This window comes from Montipora capricornis, chromosome 7 (assembly GCF_036669925.1).
Source record: "Montipora capricornis isolate CH-2021 chromosome 7, ASM3666992v2, whole genome shotgun sequence".
Taxonomy (NCBI): Eukaryota; Metazoa; Cnidaria; class Anthozoa; order Scleractinia; family Acroporidae; genus Montipora; species Montipora capricornis.
In genome coordinates this window covers 20,951,783-20,970,094 of record NC_090889.1, presented here as the reverse complement: position 1 = coordinate 20,970,094, position 18,312 = coordinate 20,951,783, and the positions used below count along the sequence as shown (strand labels likewise).

General features: G+C 39.2%; 1 long non-coding RNA gene across 1 annotated transcript in view; it reads left to right on the top strand.

The window, feature by feature from the left end:
• Window positions 1-16,337: 16,337 nt before the first annotated feature.
• Window positions 16,338-18,312, top strand: part of LOC138057702 (uncharacterized) — a 3,146-nt gene continuing 1,171 nt past the window's right edge. Inside the window, exons 1-2 of the long non-coding RNA XR_011133700.1 lie at window positions 16,338-16,465; window positions 17,495-17,842. This is a non-coding gene — a long non-coding RNA (uncharacterized lncRNA). The remainder of the gene's footprint in view (window positions 16,466-17,494; window positions 17,843-18,312) is intronic.

Below are 18,312 nucleotides of genomic sequence, written 5' to 3'. Positions count from 1 at the left end.
TGACTGAATGCATGATAGTCTATACCCCATACTTTTGTTTCTAAAATTGCTATATATTTTAGTAGTTTAGTTTGTATCTTGTGATGTTGCCAGGTAGCTGCTTAGTCTCAATAAAAGAATGCCGGATTCATTGAAGTAAGAAAGATAATTTTCTTTAACTTGAAACAAATCATCTTATACTTCAAAGGCCTTGAGCAAGATTTTTTCATCTCCTGGAGTTCTCAATGATAATACCATGTGAGATGGGGAAGTTGAAACTTAGGCATTAAGGTAAAAAAAAAAGGGATAGAGCGGGTTAGGGGCTTGATTAAAAAGACAAAGATAAAAATTAAGGGAAAATATGAATGATAATAGAGACATTAAGCCTTTCTTAAACAATTCAGTGAACTTATTTCTGAAGAAGAGGAGCAACCTGCTGCCGAGCCGGCCATCTTTGTAAACAATCGTTACGAATCCCCGCCCGTTAACTCTACGGGTATGGCTGCATGGAAATTTTACTTAAACGGGTACACTACCCTTACCCGTATACCGGTATATGTTGCAGGTAAAATCCGCTTTCAGGTTGAACCGTTTAAACCTAGGCTAAATTAATGGAATTATGCATTCAACAGAGATTAACCCCTCCTTCCTCCCTCCCCTAAAAAGGATATTATACCTTCCCTCCTTGAGCTCTGTATTACGCATCTCAACACATCTTCTTAATCTTTGGTGTCATCTTACCGGTTTCTGTATTCGTACACTCATTAATTCAGTCTCAACATTACAACATAGTAAGGGAACAAAGAACTGCACTTATCGGTACTCGAACTCACACCTCCAGATCTGTAGTACTGTGTCTTCACCACTACACTAAAACGACGAACACGCTCAACCCAGCAAAGTTCTTTTCATTATTTACTTTTCAATGATTGGTCAATTAATAACTATTTTTATGTTATGTTTTAAATTATCAATATCTCTATGTCTATAGAGCAGATTGACATCATCAGCAAATCGGTGAATTCAAGAATTTTTGAGCAATGATAAAAATCATTAATGTATAAAGGAAACAAAATTGGCCCGAGAACTGATCCTTGAGGAATTATACCACACGGGACTGTGACAAAATCACATGTTACACCATTTACTGTCACAGTGACTATTTGTTCACGGTTTTTGAGAATAGGTGTCGCCAGGTTGTTACAGAGGGTGTTATTCTTTACGGAATTTATCCTTTTTGCACACGTTTATGCAACGGGGCATAAAATGTCGAAAAGGGTATCATGCCGAAAACGGTACAGACGCATACATTGTGCCATTGTGCAACACGCAGGTCATCGGTAACAAGCAGCTTGTCTATGGTTTCAAGTGCTGCTGTTAACAATGTGACAAGGTATAACATCTCACCCCACGGCTTCATGCGAAATGGACGTAAGAAAAAACAGTAAAGGGTTACAACGGGAAAATAATGCATTTCAATCACCAACATAAATAACGAGACTGTAATTTTGTCATTTCAAAATTGTTGTTGTTTTTGTTTTGTTTTTTTGTTATTTTGCCGGGTATTTGCAATGAGGCATTTGCCAAAATGGCAGAAATGAAAAATTAAACACATCATACTTGCAGGATTATGATAAATTGTAACTTTTTGTCTAGTCATTTTTGAAAAAAAAAAAAAACACGACGGCCCTCAACAATCTCTATTTAAATAACAAGCACATGTCCTATGCAATATTAAAACTTCAGCTGCGTTCTTCAGCATAGTTAAGCAACCAGACTCTCAGTAATGCCATACGAACACCCATAACAGCGTGATAAACAACACAACAGCAACACTACAAGCTACCGGTAAGTTATTACATTTTATAATTATTGCGTGCCAAAAAGGTGCAAGAATAGAATAGGTGTAACAAATCTCAAAGTGAATGGAATTATGGAAAAACTGGACAAACGAGAGCGTGTTTTAAGGCGTGCCGAAAAGGATGGGAGACCAGCACTGATGTAACACAACTCAAAGTAAATGAAATTATAGAAAAATTGGACAAATGAAAGTGTATTTTAAGGCGTGCCGAAAACGGTGCGAGAACAGCACTGATATAACACAACTCAAAGTAAATGGAATCATACAGAAATTGGACAAATGAGAGCGTTTTTTAAGGCGTGCCGAAAAGGGTGCGAGAACAGCAATGATTTAACACATCTCAACTGAATACCGTGACGGTGTAAAACGAGGACTGCGATTTGTAGTGAAGTCTTCTGGTAGAGCTACAACGCAAGACGTTAAGTTCTGCATCCAACCAATGCCCCAGATAGAATTTGTTTACATATTAAGACAAATGACTTAAAGTCCGAAGCACCAACTGAAGTTGCGAACGCCGCTTAGTATTGTCGATCTTGCGAAAACCATCCAATGTTCCTGTGGCTGAAGTAGTCTTATCTGAGTTAACTACGCGCAAAGACGCGCGCAAAGAATCAGTAAGATTTGGCCACAAGCTCATCAACAATTCCTCCAAGGACCATCACTGAAAGTCACTTTGCCACACCAACATTGCTGAGAAAGTCTTAAATAGAGGTGGTTTACAGTTAACCAAACAAGGCAACGATCTTATATATAAAATTTTTGCAAAATGCTAAGTAACTAAGAAAACTAATTATCATTGACCTGTTTTAGGGGCACCCAACGACAATTTTTGGAAAATATCTGTTCGGAAGACGGTTTGACATCTAGAATTTTCAGAACATTTGTTGTTAAATTTCTTGCTTGCCTGCCTGTCCTAGGATTTTCGAATTTCTAGAAAATGGTATAATTGCCCATTTTTAACGGATTCTTACCCTTTTTTCTGCCTGAAATTTTCGAAAAGGTAAGTTTGGATCCCTTTAATTTTTGGATCACTAGACTTTCAGCAAGGAAATCTGAACGGATAAAAATTTTTTGGGGATAAATTAAATTTTGCCTATACTACCGCTTAAATACTAAGGATGCTATGTCTAAGTGGTTTTGAACTATATTCTCGTTGGGTACCCCTGCTGTTTCCTCGAAAGCCGGTCGTCTTGAATTTCATGAATCTCATAGAAAGAATATTCCTTTAAAACGTGGATTTAAGTTAGCTTCGCTAAATGTTAACAAGCGCTCTACACATATAGATGAAGTCAGAATTTTGCTCGCCGATGAATGTCTAGATGTTCTTGCTATTCAGGAAACTAAGCTGGACGTGTCTGACAACGACTCCCATTCTTATATCTGTGGTTATTAATTAAATCGAAGAGATAGGCTGAGCGATGGTGGCGGTGCTATATGTTTTTACATTAAATCGACTATAAGTGTCTCTGTACGCACTTAAACGAGCTTGAAAACCTGTGTATCGAAATTCGCAAACCCAACTCTAAACCTTTTATTAATGTAAATTCATTTGGTATAGGCCTCCTAGCTCTTCAATAGGGCTGTTCTCACATTTGGAAACCCAATATCGCTAGACTTGATCTTACCAATCTTGAATTTTTCTTACTCGGTAATATGAATGCTGACATGGCCTCAACCAATTATGACAACAATGTTTGTCAACTAACACTAAAACATTGCTGATATTTATGGCCCAACCAACTCATTTCTGTGCCTACTCGGATAACAAGTAAATCATCTATTTTTATCGAATTGTCCTGAGAGGTTAGTCTGCTCTGGAGTTGCCCATATCAGTGTTATTGATTATAGTAGTAGTAGTAGGAGGTGGTTCGAGTTCGTATCAAAAGGAAATTTTCTAATTACTCTAGCTGCACGATTCTGCAATTTTTGTAGCTTATCACTTATCAGGTAGCCACTCAAACAGTCCCAAACCGGGCTGCAATAATCGAAATATGGCACGATCAGAGAGTTTACTTATAAATTTGAATGGCAGTTTCTTTTGGAATACAGGGTCGCACACGTTTGAGGGCACCTATAGCTGAACATACGTTCTTGCATATTTCTTGAACGTGTTTGCACCAAGTAAGTTGAGCATCTATGGTAACGCCCGAGGATTTGGTATGTTCAACCAGGTTTGATGATTTGATCGTCAATTCCTATTACAAAGTCTTCATTTTGGACAGATAATCTCTGCCTTGACCCAATAATCATAAGTTCAGTTTTGGCAACATTTAAACTAAGCTTGTCGGCTTTCAGCCAGCAGCTCATGCAGTTTACTTAGTTCAGGGATCAAGGCTTGTTTGAGTTCCGTTAACGTTTTAGCCGATAGTGTAATGTTTGTGTCATCAGCAAACATCCTTGGAAAAGCGGCCCGCAGGCAGTTGGGGAGATCATTAATATAAATTAGAAATAGCAAAGGACGCAGTATACTGCCCTGCGGTAGGCCACACCTGAGATCGCGAGCAGTTGATAGCTTGCCGTCGACATCACATCTTGGGGTTCGGCCACTTAGGTACGACAGGAACCACCTGATAGCTACCTGGTCAAAACCCAAGAATGAAATTTTACGCAAGATGATTTCGTGATCAATGACGTCGAATGCCTTAGTAAGGTCAATGAAAACGACGCCATTTAAGAACCCATTGTCGATGTTAACTGACCAATCATTTTTCGCCTCAAGCAAAGCAGTAAGTGTACTGTGTAAGGAGCGGAACCCTGATTGGCAACTTAATAATAATTTGTTTTCATTTAGATAATGGTAGAGTTGGTTATAAACAATTTTTTTCAAAAACTTTAGAAACTATATCGGAATTACAGAAATTAGCCTATAATTGTTAGGATCCGATTTAATACCCTTTTTCCATTCACTTGGGTATATCCCAGTGAGGATGGACGGTAAGCCAAGATGCGATATTACCGGCAGCCATCTTTAACAGTTTACTTGGAATCTTATCAAGACCAATGCCTTTCAGTTATCATCAATTTTCTTTAAGAGGCTTAATACAATATCGATGCCCGGAGTTTGCAGAAAGAACGATTTATCAGCGGTTTCCAGATAAACTTCAGGATTTACATCTACACCAGGAATATCTTCTCCAAGTACTAGCGCAATATTTGTAAAGTGTTCGTTAAAAGTTTCTGCTATATCAACCAGATTACTAACAAGTTTATTGTCAGCTTTGATCTCCAAGATGTTGGACGTCTTGCCGCGGTGACGGGAGGTTAACTCGTTAATTGGGTTCCATTTTTTGCGCAAATTACCTTTATGAGTCTCCAGGTTGTCAGAAACATAGATTTTCTTTGCGAGCTTAATTGCGCTATTTGCCTGGTTTCTAGCACGCTTATATTGATCCCATGCGACTGAATCATTGGAAGAGATTGCCTTCTTTTTGAGGAAATCTCTTCTTTAGTGGTTTTACAAAGTAGATCACCAGTAATCCATGGGCATCGTTTTTACAGACTCTTTTCGATTTTAGTGATGCGTGTTTATCAACGCAGCTGAGAAAAAATTTCTTTCCATTCACGCCACGTGTCGTTTGGGTCACAATGCGCATCGACATTGGCCCATGGCATTTGGTTAAGATCACTTAAAAATTTGTTTCTGTCGAAGTGCTTAAATTGTCACCATTACGGTCGTAGTGGGCCTTACGTGTCAAGAAAACAAGAGAATGATCACTAATACCAAGGTGAATGACACCCGATTTTGTAACCTTCCCTGGGGAATTTGTTATGCATAAATCGATTAGGGTATTAGAATCTGAAGTGACACGTGTTGGTTCCCTGATTAACTGGCTAAGACCATATATCAAAATATTTGTCAGAAAGGAAGAAATGTGAGCATTTGCTTAATGCAACAAATTGCAGTTGACATCACCAAGTAAATATAACTCCTTATTTCGGCGTCAATTTTGGCAATAATTTTTTCGAACTCACCAACCAAAAAGATCAGGTGGAGAGCTTATAGTATTGTTTATGCTTTTCGTAAGCTTTCAATTGACTTCCCAAAGGGTACCGCATGAGTTTTAAACGAAAACAAGCACACCCTCAGCGAGCGAAAGGAAAATGAAAAAAGCCATTTCAGAGTCAACTGTCAATAACCAGCGAATAGGAATCACGCTAAAATTAGAAGCCATTAAAAAAAAAGAATGAAGAAAACTTGGTCAGTTCAAGGTCAAAGAGGAGTTTTACTGACGTACCTTATTCCATTTTATCTCTGAAAACGAGATCATTAACATTTTGATGTATGGTTGGCTAGGAACAAGAATCGGCAAAATACGGCAATGCAACCAAGAAAGGACGAACTTCAAACTAGATCCGCTGCAACACTGAAATAGCATTTAGGTGCTGTAAAGAAACTTATGAAAACACAAGCTAGTGAGATTTCCCCCTAATTTTACGAGAGCTCATTGCAATTACTTATTCATAACATAAGGGCAAAATTTTCTTGTCACTGTCGAGGCGCAGCAAGAACCAGTTGAGCAAACGGATTAAAAAAACGCTTGTTCGCTTGGATTTTAAAGCAAAACAAACAAACAAATCAACTTTTTCTTTACGTCCAAAAGAGTACAGATAATTGTTATTTAATTCCAATTGACAATAAAAACTTGATTTTCATCCCTGAACAAAGGAAGAACCGATTAAACCACCTTTTAAAAATTTGCATTGGTTTAGTGCCATAGGAAAGAATTTGTGGAGTAAATTCTTCCACTGAGTGTGAGCCGTTACTGGTATTCTGTTTTGTCGTTGTCGTTGTCTTTTGCTCTCCTTTCGATTCTGTTCTAGACATAGGTCCTCCAGGCATCATGTAACCTTATCAGAGCTTCTAAAGATATGCCAAAAATTGCAATACAGAGAAAAAAGCAGCTCTATATAAATTAAAATAAACACTCAGCTTTAAGTTTATATCCCTCCGATGCTTGACTTGAATAACTGCATAGCCACCAGTGTGGACCACAGGTATCATGATATGGCAAACTGGATTAAAACCAGCGAAAAATGCAGAAGGAAAACATCTTACAAACAGTTTTCCACCTGAACACGAAAAGGGTGGAGTGTGTAAGAACTATAGTTGATGTAGTATGGCCATGTAGCCGCGTCGAGCCACAGAAAGCGCGCGAAAAATGAAGCCTCGCTTATGTTTAGTTGAGTTAACCTGGTTGAGCTTGCAATCCAATCGAAAACCAGTACCTGGTCAGCTGTCAACTTAAAAAAAAATAACAGCTGGTGAGCTCTAAGCTTAAGCCGGTGATATGGTTATGTGATACTGGTCAGCGGATACATTATGTTGACATGTGTCAATTGATCTAAACATGGATGTCCAATATATTAGTATGATACTGGTAACATTGACATACATGGACGGGTGGACGTACGTAAGTATGTACGTACGGGGCGATGACGTCATGGCTATAAAACCAAGATCTCTCACATCGATGACACCGCGGCAAAATGAGTGTGCATTCTTGACCCACGCGCGAATCGTTTTCACGACGACGACGCGACAAAATGGCGGCAATTTAAATTCCCTGTTTGTTTTCATTTTGCGATGATAAGGACAAGACTACGAGGATAAGGCTTTAATTTTGAAGAGAGCTCCCAGAAAGGCTAATCTGCCGAGTGTCTTTTCAAACCAAAAAACTGTGTCAAACCAGATGGTTTTTTACCTTGCGTTCGAGCGCTCGAGCAAAAGGATGAAGTTCGTAATGTTATTAGTCGCAATGGTACCCAGTCTCTGTGTTGGTAAACATCTGGGGGGAAAAACTGTGCTCTAAGAAGGAAAACACGGGGTAATCTCTTTGCAAGGGCACAATGATAATTTCTACAGCGAAGATGGCTTGTGTTGCTTCTGTTGAAAGAGGAAATTGTCTGCTTGTTTCATTGGAATCATTTGAAAGCTTAAGCTTAAGTTCTTTTCATGCCCGCATCCCACTCATTCGACAACTTGGATAAGTCACTTTCATGCCCTCCATTCTCATATTTTACAACACTAGTTACGTTTACAAGAGCGAGGCAATAAAACAAAGAAAATAAGTCTTAATTTTAAAAGAGGATCGCAAAAAAGTATTGAAACTAAGTATAAATTTGACTCTAATGCTACTTGATGTTTCCCTTTTACTTGGCGTTTGAATAATGGTCCATCTTTGAAAAGATTTTTTCAGCATTTTTCCTGCAGTTGTTACACTAAGTTTTTACCTGGCTGGTAACTGTAATTTTTTTTCCAGCTTCGTCGATCACCTTGTAGAGCCTTGCTGGGATGAGGACATGAGAATCGTGATCATGAAACATACAAAACATTCACCTGCATGTGTTTGGAAATTACTTATTTCACTTTGCACGCAACGCGCCAGCAAAAATCCAGCCTAAATTTCGCACTATGTGTAAAGATACTGAGAAAAGAATGTAATCATACACCCAGCATTCTGCTTCTAAGATTTTATTCTGCACAACTGATCAGTATCCCTTCAGCCTCCAGTTTCACTACCCAATGTTAGACCCACAATGGCTCTATCTGGACCCACAATAAATCTATCTGGTTCATTTTCAGCAACAACAACCACAACAACTACTATGGTATGTGTTACCACAAAATACAATATACAGTAACTCAAATATATTTCTCTAATTTTATTGTAGTAAGTACCGCATATTCATTATTAACACTATTACAAGTAGAAGCATTCTCAGAAGTTAATATCGAAACCTATGCTCAGCAAGAGAAAGACTAGAATAACATACAGCTGTATTCATGAAAGTAAGACAGTTTACTTGAATAAAAAGATATACGGTATATATTTGCTTGTGTCAAACATGGAATTTTTGGTTTCACATGACGTCACGACCGCCATGTTGGTGCCCTAAACAAAGAAAAGGCGGCCATGTTGGTGCCCCGACCAAATCCTCCGGGAATTTAACTCTATTATTATGCAAACGCTTTCTTTTGTTTTCGTTGAAAAACATGGCTGCTGATCACGTGAGTGAAAACCAGCAATTAGAAGGGTGTGGCAAGTAAATAATTATTGTCTCTTTTCTAGACATGACCCGGAGCCTACAACTCTACTGTGTTCGTGTTACGGCGTTTTCACAGACCGATTTATTTTTAGATTGAATTTCCCGCGAATGAGACTCCCACAGGAGCCCGATGACCAATTACAAGAAATTAAGATGACGTCATAGGGTCACCGAACCGGAACTGCCTTTGTTTTTTTCCGGAAAAGATAGTCTAAAAATAGATCGGCCTATAAAAATGCCGTTACATAGGCCCAGTATGGGAGCTGTAGGCTCCGGGTCATGGGTTCCGGACAAGGTCCTGTTTACACGGTACATGGAGTGAACATTATTTGTTGTAATGTAAGGATTAAAGCTTCCATGTGAAGAATGGGTAATTCTCCGTTGTAAATATCTTTTCCTACATTTCGTAATATATAAAAGTATACTGTAAAATCCAAATCTTCAGAGATTTTCCTACTTGTGAAAACCGGTTGTAATACACGATCGATTTTCTTTCCAAGGTCACTTAGTTGCCTGCGCACGGAGTCGGCAGATTTCTGATTTTTGAAAGGCAAGGTTATTCGTACAGGGCTGTCGACTGGCTTAATACGGTTTTGCCTCTTTATGATCGAGTTACTTTCAACAGATTTGCGGCACGCTCCCTGAAGGAGGAAAACGCTGGTTCACTTAATGAGCACTTTCGCTCGATTTAGAACACGCTGGTTTAAGTGCAAAGAAGAACACTCTACAAGAGTACTCTATTGTAGTGCACACAATTGAACTACCAAAAGAACGTAAACAAGCGTGTAAAACGTTTGATTTTAAGCTGATTTTACACGAGCCGATTTTTAACGCAACATTGTTGCGTTAAAAGTTGCCTCGTGTAACAGGGTGCAAAGGGCGATTTTTAACGCAACATTTTGTTGCGGCAACATGTTACAGTTTTTGAAAGCGATTCAAAAACCTGCAACATTGTTGCCCGAATTTTGTTGGTGTTGGTGCGTGTAACACCCCCGCCGCTGACTTTTAACGCCACATCGTCAAGAGCTAACTCTCTCATTAACTGATCATATACCCCTCTTTCCTCCCTCCGTCTAATTCAACTTCTCGTGCAAATAATTCGTTCCGGATTTTTCTTCCTTTTTCATCTTCCAAATCGCCCACTAACAAGAGAACCTGAATGATTTTCTGCCGCCGTCCTCTTAACTCATTGTCCGCCATATTTGTCGAGCAGGAGCCTGGGTTCAAGTGTTGCGAGAAATGTTGCGTTAAAAGCTGTCTCGTGTAACATGGATTAAAAATCGGCGTTAAAGATCAGCTCATGCAACACCACCTTTACTTACCTTTCACTCTAGTTCCCATCTCCATTACCACAAGCCACAGGCACGGACTGACCTCGCCGCCCTTTCGAAGTCACATGGAACTGGTGAGGGAAGCCATGATGTCACAATCAAGATTTCCGCGATATGATTGGCTTATTTTTTTCTATTGTTACATTACATTACTTTTTTCTCTGGATCACTCGACAATTTTTTCGCCTGCAGCTCGATACTTTCGCGCGCGACTCTATAATTCTGCTGCTTCGCGATCCTCACCTTTCGGCTCGGATCGTTCGTTGGCAATTAATGCTACTAATCAAGTGAAGCTATGATCTTCGCAGTTATGCGAAAAAATTCAGGACTTCAACGGGGTTTGAACCCGTGACCTCGCGATTCCGGTGCGACGCTCTAACCAACTGAGCTATGAAGCCGCTGACGTTGGGAACTGGTCATATGTGGGTTCCACTGGTTCCGTGAGGAATGAATCAACGATGAAATGGTATATTACATGAATCATATATGAAGTGCGGATATGAAATCAAGTGACCAGCTCCCAACGTCAGTGGCTTCATAGCTCAAACCCTGTTGAAGTCCTGAATTCAGTTTCAGGCTTCTCTACGCAATTGTAAAAATTGCGTTCATAGCTGCGAAGATCATAGCTTCACTTGATTTCATATCCGCAGTTCATATATGATTCATTTCATATACCATTTCATCATTAATGCTACTAAATTTGCCAATGGAAACAACGAGGCCCTATTAGGGGTTATCGGGAATACGGGATATTTAGGTAAAAAAACACTATAGGGATATGGAATATTTACAGGGGGAAAATTAACGGCATGCAGGATATTTAAAAAACCGAACTAGTATTATAGTGATACAAACCACAGGAATTAATGGCATAAAGGATATTTAGGGATACGGGATACTTAGATTCCTCCCTCCCCTAATGAGGTCTCAACAATCAGCACAGCAATACTATCATAATTTACTTTTACTAAAGCCTTTTGAGGAATGTTAAGATAAAAAGGTGAAATTTCTTTGGAATAATCACTGATTATAGGCCGCTTCATTCGTTTGCTTTGGTTTGTGTATAAAACAAAATAGAGTGTCTTTTCATTTGTTGTTTAAGGCTTTTTTACTAACATTCTTTTCACGTTTTTGATTCCTGTACTAGGAGGAATGGATTAATTTTTTGTTGTCGAATGTCATTAACTTGGCCTATCAAATACCATTAAATTTGATGTTACGCTTAGTGTCTACTTAACAATTATTCCACGAGAGCGCGTTGGATATGAGAGAGACTACCGAGTGTTGTTTTTAGTTGTTGAAGGTTTTTTGATTCCTGTATTGGGAGGAATGGCAATGGAATCCCCAAGCAGTGCCGTTGCTAAGCGGGTCATGTGAGAGTTCTGAGCCTGATTGCCACTTCTATGTTTTTTTTCACGATTTATTTTGTTGTCATTTACATAACCGATACGTATAATTTACAGTCTTTCATCTCCCAGAGAGGGTAGGAAATGAAAGACTTCCCAGTAACAAAGACATTAATCCTTTTTTAATACTTGATATATTTTCCCGTTTTTATTCGTGGATACGCGACGCATATCTACGACTATCGCCTGGGGTCAGAATATGCAAATTTGTCACTTACTCCGATGTAAACTAATCGATAAGTCAACGACCATTTTCGAAGACATGCCAATTTGTCCCTCACTCAGTTGAATTGAATGGCAACGATCAATATCGATTTTTCGACGTTTTACTTTCCGAAGTAAAAACCAAAGAACGTCATCTCAAAACAGAAATTCTCATTATTGTAATCACTTCACGACTATTCCAAGTTTTTTAATATGACAAAGGTGTGGCAATTCCTCAGGAGTGAAATGAAAATTTATCCTCAAGTGCTGACTTTCTTCATAAAACCTCAAATTTAGCTATTTCAAGTTGTTGATTTGCTGAAGACGGCAAAGAAATCAACAAAAGTGAAAAACGCACGTGCAGAGCGTGCAAAGCCATTGTTTTTGCCCACTAAATATGCAAATTAGCAAGTGGAGAAGATTCTTCTGAACTGGCTTGTCGGTCGTCCGACTGCGGCTGTCGTTTAGGGTCAAGAATCGCTCAGCAATGTTCTGTTCGAGAAGGAATGTTCGGGATCACACGCAAAGCGATCCACGGCGCACCGATCCCTGCCGACTGGCGTAACACCTTCAGCGAAGCGAAATTAAGATGGTTTAGAGGAAAGTGCCGCGAATTCGAACGGTGAATTGCAGGCCATGCAGTCATCGCGGAGATCCCTTTTAGTTTCTGTTCCGGGGGAAAATGGTTAATAATCCACTGGATTACTCAAATCGTATAATTTTCCTAATGTCTTTTTATTCGATCTACAAAGGAAAATATTACATAATTTCAGCTTCTATGAACTACAATAAAATACGGACTACGGCGCTTGATTTCAACAGATCTCACATCATCGATCACTTACTTCTGTGACAATATCCAGTAGATTAAACAGTCCTCAAACTTCGGTACCACAGGTTAGCAGAAATATAAAAACAGGTTGGTGAACAAACAGGTTAGCATAGATCCGTTGGCCAAACGTCCCAGAAAAAGTGAACTTTTTTCGTGTTATCCGGTCTCAATAATGTTACTAATCTTAAGGTAATCAAATGTCAATCAAGGAATCAATTAACAGAATCAAATAATCTATTTTTTAACAAAACATTCTCCGCCCCGATGAGGGCGTAGTCCTCATCCTACACGCAGTCTCTTAAAAATTATGCTTGTATACTATCTCTTCACTCTTCCTTCGCAGGACAAATCACAGCAACTTTAGTAACAGGACGACTGTAGACGCCAGTCGACGTCTTGACTTTGACATTTCGTACTAGACCGTCCGGTCCTGGGTATACTTCCATGATTCTGCCTGTGCACCACTTGCCTCGAACGGCATTACTATCAGCCACTGTAACGATGTCGTTGACTTTCACGTTTCGTCGTTCAATTTGCCACTGCTTCCTCGGTACTAGGGATGGAAAAACGTCTCGATTCCAACGCTTCCAGAATGAATCAACGATTTTCTGGAGAAACTCAACTCTGTGGCGCGGATTTTGTGTCCAGGCAAGGGTTATTGTGCTGTCTGTGAAGAACTTGACGGCTTGCAATTTCATTCGCGATTCTTCTTGAATAGTCTTAACTAATCTAGACGCCAAAACTGCTGCTTGTAGTTCCAGTCGGGGTATGCTTAGTTTCTTTAAAGGTGCTACCCGTGACTTCGCTGCAATTAGCCTGACTTGATACTGGTCATCATTAATCCTCTGTCGGCTGTAAGCGCAAGCTCCAAAGGCGTACTGGGATGCGTCCGAAAATACGCACAGCATAGGAGGCGCTTCTGCATCGGCACGAGTTAAACTGCGGGAAAACTCGACCCTACTCAACTCTTTCATTTCTCTGAATAAATCTTTCCACTTTTCACGAACAGCTGGCGGGGCATCTTTAAACAGTCGTATTTTTTGCGAACGCAAGCGACAAGATAAAATAATATTCAAACGAAAGATCTGGACCTTTCGTTTGAATATTATTATACCGTGTCGCTTGCGTTCGCAAAAAAAATACGACTGTTTTGCAGTCTAGAGAAGTGGAAACCAAAAGTGGAATGTCAAACCTGTTTCCTACTTGAAAGAAAATCTTACCAAGAGAAAATATATCACTGGCTTTGCTACATGAAGAACCTTTGAGAACTTCTGGAGCAAGGTGTGGATACGAGATGGTGTACTTCTTGGAAGGAGGAAAACAACTATCACATGCCCGTTTCCAAAATCATTTATATAGCCTCGCTTATTACTTACAAGAACATTATTTGATTTCAAATCACAATGCAGAAAACCTTTTGAATGCATGCGAGAAAGTGCTTCTGCCAAGTATGTGAAATTATAAGCCAGTCATTAACTGTTAGTGATTTTTGAAGATTCTGAATTAACGTTTCTTCATTTTGACGTGTCTATAGCTTGCTTATAGTAACGGAAGTATCCTGTTCTCCTATAAATTCGATTACCAAAGACATTGGTTCCTTTTGAACTTGTACACCTAAGATGGTAGGGATGTTCTTGTGGTGTAGAGCCTGCATGATTTGAGCTTCTTTCATCAGCTCCTTTGTGTCATTTGAGAGAGATTGTTTTTCAACAACTTTAATATTCAGCCGTTGGTATTGTCTTAGGAGGCAGCAACCATAGGACCCTTCTCCCAATCTGATGGTCTTTCCATTTGGTGGACAAAGTTCATCAGGATCAATGAAATTGACATTTGTCCACCCGTTTTGCAATAGTGTTGACATGATAGATTTCCCTGCAAACTGGAAAATTAAGTGAAATTGACTAATAGGAACAAGAAAATTATGTCATGCTATTCCATAGTCTGAAAAAATCTGTATATTAGGTTTGCAGGAGAACAATGTTTAGGCTCATAAAAAAAATTATGTTAAGGTTTTTGTTTTGTTAAGTATGCACGTGTTTCTCGTACAATACCATAAAAATTCTGCGTATGGTAAAATATATGTATTTTTTTATGTTATTTATTACATGATTTTATGTTATTTACCATTCAAGAAATTAAAAAGCTAATAAAGTTATGGGGATTGTCATTAATATTGCCACTAGCTCTTTGAGTATGAAAGCTTAAAGAAAGAAATAAAATTATATTGGAAAATCGAGCATTGATGAAATGGAGGCTCACCCTGGAAAATAATGCAGCTTACAAATGGTGGTATTGTGATGTTCAGTTCGTTTGTTGTTTTTCTCGTTAAGAAATCGAATATGATCACCTTACTTTACTTTTATCAGGATTCCTGGATTTGTTTTGCTTGGATTGCTGCATCAGTTCCCCCCATTTAGCATAGTATAAGCGCGCCAATTTCTTAGTGCTTTTTCCTTTTGTTTCTGAATGTCAGCGTCCTTCCTTTTCTTTGCAGTCCTTAAATGTTGCTTCCGTTTGTTTCGCTCGTTTCTCATTCTCCTTTTCTCTGAAATTGAATTTTCTCGTCTAATGCGGGCCACGGTACGGCCTTTTTCGAGTTTCATTCACTCACGAACCAATTTGGCGGGAACTGAGGATTAGGATATGCCGCTGGAAGAAAATATCGACGGTTTCTTTAAAATGGCAAAAACACAGATCTTGGGTAGTCCACTGAGAGAAAAATTGACTCACTGATATCTCCCCGAGAGCTCTCGCATGGATAACACGGAGACTGGGACTGAAAACTCTTGCTTTTGATTGGCCAACGCCATCTCAGACACCATAGAACCAACATGGCGGACGAAAGCGAAGAGTGTGGCAACCCTCTGTCTTCTTTTTAAAAATAGGAAAAAGAACCCGAATATTCCTCTGTGGGACCCCTTGAAAATACGTAAACAATCCTTGATCAATGTTTGTATGACTTCAATATCTTTTGTAGCTATTCTAATCATTGCTTTTATTTGAGGTTTAAAAGACAGTAAAAGAACTGATGAAGAAATTTGTCAACAGAGATAAGTAGAAGAAATATTTGTCATTTCTCTCGCGTAGCTTAGCAGAGTGATAATATATTACATCCTTTTATGGAATTAGGCTACCACAATAAATTATTACTTGGCGCCTATTTCAAAATTGGCGGTCAATGTTTGCTTTCGGAAAAGGGTTTGACAATGAATAGTTTCATGTGTGATTTTTGGCTGCCCACTGGTGATGGTGTAAAGCGAAAGCGGGTTTATAATCCTCACTTCACTAGTGAGTCTATCAACCTCCATCAGCAGCCTCCACCATTAGCAGTCCATCAAGACGGTCAGCTTCAAATCCTGAAAGCACAAAATGCACTTTTGAAGGCAAAAATTTGTGAATTAGAAAAGAAAGTAGCAGTAGTTAACCAAGAAAAGAAGTTTGCAGTGGGAAAACCATTTTCCACTTTAAGAGTGAGTCCACGAGAGCACCAGGCAGGGCTGCTACATGCCATTTCACCGATTTCTATGAAACTTTGCCAGTTTAAAGGGTCTACCCCAAATCTGAAAAATACAAACTGGTTTGTGTTTTGGATCTTTCAGGGGGGAGATAGGCCACCCCGTGGATTTATCAGACTTTTACCATGGAAATTGCTTCAAATTGTGCAAAATATATGAAGCTCTCAGTACAACTGTACTTGACCTATTGATTTGAGGGTGTTCACACATATTGATACATCCTTAGTGAACGCAAGGAACAAGTGTCAGTCAGTTTGATTGATGGCTTGTCAATCAACCCAGAAAAATAAGTGAGTGCGTTGTGAGACATTTTGAAAAATTCAAATATTTGATGATTTTGAAGTCAAATATCTCCCGTTGCCAGAGAGCCTCAACAGTAGTTTTTATGTCCCTTTGTAGTCCATTATTTCGTCTCTTAACAACATCAAAAATATTTTTGGGCACTCCCGTTTTTTCGGTTTAGATGCCACTATAAACAGCACATAAAACGCGTTTCTTTCAACTTCACTTGACACACAATTCTGGCAATTGACGGCCACTCTGGCAGACAAACCGAAATGTTTGAGCTTCTTATGCAAGAAATTTATCACGGATGGTAACAAATAATAAAAACTTTTGATATTTTGAGAAGACATCAAAGATTCACGTTTAAAAGAGGTGCGTGTCACCAAACTATTGACGGCAAAATCGCGATGTTTCTGTTTTGCTTCTCAAAATCAGCTAATTGCTGTTGTACGGCATGAAACATTCATAATTGTTTCATTTAACTGTTTATTTTCGTAACTGGGTTTTCACAGTTTCCCAGCTGGGGGGATTTCAGGGTCACATGTCAAGTGCTTCATGACAAGCAAATTCCAGTGTACAATAACATTGCCATTTAACTGCAGGTCATATCTGGGTCCAATGACTGGCATTGACAGCTCCGGTAGCAAAATCTGCCTGCTCCACCCATACACTTCGGTGTCTTTGAAGTTTTTGCGAAATTTCCGAAATTTTAGAAATTTGTGAAACATCGGTCGCATAAGGAAATGTGGTGTGATGACAGATTTTAATGTTACACAAATACAAATTTGGTCAAAATTTCCCTAGTGCGACCCACTCCTTCGACCCTGAAATTAAAATCACTTTAAACATAACCGCCTATCAAAGAATTCACACTTCTGCCAAAAGTTTTCACTCCTTCACTTCGGCAACTGCATTGATCGCATTCCATCCACGTAAGTCATCATTTACGGCCACATACTGTGGAATCCGTCATTTCAAGTACGCATTCAAATTGTGAGATTTGCGATGGCTCAGTTATTGTGTTCATTTACCAGCCTCTGTGGAAACAAATGTGATATTTCTTCGCGCTGGCCAGGACGGCAGCAACTTGTACCCCTGAGGTCATAAAAGAACATCTGAGAGACGTCAAAGTATCACAAACGAGCGTTGCATCTGAGAAGGAGCATATTCTGGCTCGCATTGGTTCATTTGATGATTCCAATGGCCGCAATTTCACAATATGCCCCAAACATCGACAGAACTTGGAGTAAGATTCAGACCTACAACGAAGTGCCAGCATCCGCTACATGGAAATCAGAGGCGAAAGGTTGAGAGGGGGATAAATCCCAAGATGGCAAAAGAAATCAAAGCAAAGTGGAACAATGTTGTCCCAGTTGGTGCAGGTATTTTAGATAAAGCTTTACTATCTACAGATATTAAGAAACAACACTGTTTGCAACACTTTTAACAGCCTGGGGCAGTAGGTGCATCCACTGCAATGACTGCATTAAAAATAATTCTGGAAAGCTGACACGAGCTCCAATAATGAAGAATTCACACTTACCTTGATTTGATTTGATTTGATTTAATTTGATTTAATTTAGCAATTTATTTAATAAATAATTGCTAGGCATATGCAGAAACTAAGGAACTGGACAAAGGAGAACTGGACTCTGATGTTGAGGCTCTCTGGCAACGGGAGATATTTGACTTCAAAATCCTCAAATATTTGATTATTTTCCTGGGTTGATTGACAAGCCGTCAGTCAAACTGACTGACACTTGTTCATTGCGTTCACAAAGGATGTATCAATATGTGTGAACACCCTCAAATCAATAGGTCAAATACAGTTGTACTGAGAGCTTCATATATT